The 2,995-nt window shown below is 35.5% G+C and overlaps 1 non-coding gene across 1 annotated transcript; it reads right to left on the bottom strand.

The window, feature by feature from the left end:
• Positions 1 to 1,300: 1,300 nt before the first annotated feature.
• Trnai-aau (transfer RNA isoleucine (anticodon AAU)) lies at positions 1,301 to 1,374 on the bottom strand. The gene has a single exon. It is a non-coding gene; the product is annotated as a tRNA-Ile (tRNA).
• Between the last annotated feature and the right edge of the window lie 1,621 nt (positions 1,375 to 2,995).

Here is a 2,995-nt window from a genome sequence, read left to right as displayed (position 1 = left end):
CCTGGAGGTGACTTCTTAATAAATAAGCATAACCCCCACAGAGCACGGTTGCCATAGCTTTACTCTGTGCTCTATTTTAACCAGTAGGGACTCAAAATGTAAGTAAACAAACCAGTCAATTTCGCATGTAATTGCATGTTATCTTCCGTGGGTTGGTGGGAGGCGTAGGTCGGGGCGCGACCCCGGGGCCCCAGATAGCAAACCGGCTCGGACCGGACCTAGGGCCACTGCAGGGCTTGGCTAATCTCAATGGGATCACGCAATCTTCGCGCTTGTTGTTCTGCTTCGAAGAGATGGTCGACCGATATTGCGCACCTTGGTGTGAGAATTTATATAAACTAGCGACCCGCCCCGGCTTCGCCCGGGTAGTTTTTATACATATTAAACTTCCTTTTAAATTACTTTATCTATTAAAAAAATGGATCAAAATCCGTCGTGTAGTTTTGAAGAGCTAAACATACATACAGAGGAATAGATGCGGCCATATGTAATGATAGTCATGATCTAAGCTACCGACGTTATTTATATTTCTTCCGCTAGATGGCGACTCGTACCATTTTTCAAACATAGCTTTCAAAGGTAATGGAGGTGCATCAAACGTTATATTCACAATCACATTCACCACCGTATTTACCAAGCAAACTAGAATGCTGTTAAGAATATTTATTAACAAATAATAAGAAAAATGTAGAGGTCTTCAGGATAACAGATTAACTAATGGTTTGGCTACGTGCATCGTCAGTCCCTATCCCTAAAATAGGGGTGAGTTGAGATACTAAAGTTAAGGGACGCTAAAGAGATTTTGTAGGGAGTCAAGAAAAAGAAGAAAAAACTCTCTAACAGCTTACCTCTACCATGATTCGGCGACGATTACTGAAAGGTTGGCAGAGCAATGGGTGGTAGTGATAGTTGTGTATTTACAAGACTAATCCCCCTTTATTTTTAGTAAATTCTCAAATAATCTATACTTTCGTTTTGACAAGGATTTTCTTCATGCTATGAACTATTCATAAAGACGCCTACCTTCCTGACAAAAGCGGAGATCAACAATTAGTAATTAACTGTTATGTGCGTTAATTTTAAGTTATTTTTTGACAATTTTCTTGTTTGTACTGATGTGGAATGGTCAGGTAAAAAAACTATTTGTTCTTCTGTCAGTGATATTGTATTGGCAAACCTTTTTACCTTTCGTTTTATATTTGCGGTCAGGTAGTTGAATTGAAAAACCTAAAAGACATAATATTTTATGATAGAGACAAAGAAAAAAATAATATTACTAAAAAAAACTAAAAAGGAATCGTGGCCCATGAGGGGATCGAACCCGCGACCTTCGCGTTATTAGCACGACGCTCTAACCAACTGAGCTAATGGGCCGATGGAAGCAATGACGAAATTACAGTAGAATTGGACAATGAGGATAAAAGTTATTTTTATATACAGGAAGATCTTTTTACACGCTTCTATAAAAATTCTTGTAAAAATTAAATATAAAACTATTTTAATATGAATATGGACTCATCCGATGTAACGCCCCGATAGGTTATGGTAACTGATTCATGTCAGTTCCAACGAATGCTTGTTTTATGCTTAGCAAAGAAATTTTTATACAGATAGTTAAATTTTGTAGAACAGTATTAGTTCATTATAAAGATTTTTAGACATTATCTTATACACGAGTGAGCGAATTTTATTGAATAATCAAGTTCGCTCATTAACTTCTTAGTTAAAATTGTAATAGTATTACATAAATGCTGTACATGCTAAACTAGTGGTCCTGTAGTCGATAGGTTATCAAAATAATCACTTTGTTTACTGCGGTGTATTGTTTTAATTTTTTAATTGCGACCCCGAATTACATTTTTTATGGTCCGATCTCATTTATTTAAGGTCAATATTTTTTATTTATTTTTCGCGTTTGTCATATCAATTTATTCTAATTATCAATTGTTAATTGCATTTATGATTGATTTTGTTCATTTACATAATTACTTAGACTTATTTTTAAGACTTTTTGGGAGGACAGCTTACATTTAAACAAGTACCTTTAGGTACCGATAATCATGTTGAATCCAATTATCTTTTTAACAAAAAGACAAACAGTTTGTTTTCTGCTGCATAATCACGAAGGAATGGTACAAAATATGAACCGGTTCTGTTAATGATGTAAATGTTACTTCATGTTTATAATCATTACGTTTCTAGATAGTTCGGAAAAATGTTTAAAAGACGTATCGCAGAATAGGCAGTAAAAATAATGAAAGATAAATCGATATCAACCTCCGAACAATCGATTATCACAATGTCACATCCTGAAAAAAACATTTCCACTCAATATCAGGCCAGATTGTGTCATTAATTGACATACAAAAATCGAATTTAATACATATATAGGTACCTACTACAGTACACAAACATACATGACCCGCGCAGGCGCAGACACTTATCAACTGTTGACACTTGCCAATCTCGCTATAGCAGGAGGCATTTGCGTAAGCGAATTATCATGCATACACAGACCAACGTAGATAGACCTTTACGTTCTGTGAAAATTAGTGAATTAGTATGAAATTTATCGAGTGGGGGAGATCATTAGCGGCTGGTTGGTGTTATCAGAAGAGTAGTTAACGTGGGGGCTTCGGAGTTCTCACGTCGTCAGTCGGCGGTGGATCGTCGTCGGCTCCGGACGACCTGGGAGGGGTTAGATTTTTTTGGATGGAATTTTCATATATTGAGAACATGGAGAAATGAGGCATGGTAGTAATTATTTAATGGAATTCAAAAAATATAGTTTTTTGTTGTTGTAACGGTAGGTAAAAGCAAATAGAATATAAACAAAAGGTTTTGTGATGATAAACAAAATCAAGAAAAGAAATAGGCACAGTACAATAAAAAAAATACAGGTACATAGTTATCATATTTGATGATTTGATTCAAAATACATTATCTTCAACTCAGTAAACACCTAGCGGAAAACTGTTGTTCAGTGATAACTTTT

This window comes from Amyelois transitella, chromosome 2 (assembly GCF_032362555.1).
Source record: "Amyelois transitella isolate CPQ chromosome 2, ilAmyTran1.1, whole genome shotgun sequence".
In the NCBI taxonomy this organism is placed as follows: Eukaryota; Metazoa; Arthropoda; class Insecta; order Lepidoptera; family Pyralidae; genus Amyelois; species Amyelois transitella.
Note: the sequence above shows the minus strand (reverse complement) of the source record. Positions and strands in the feature narration are given on the sequence as shown.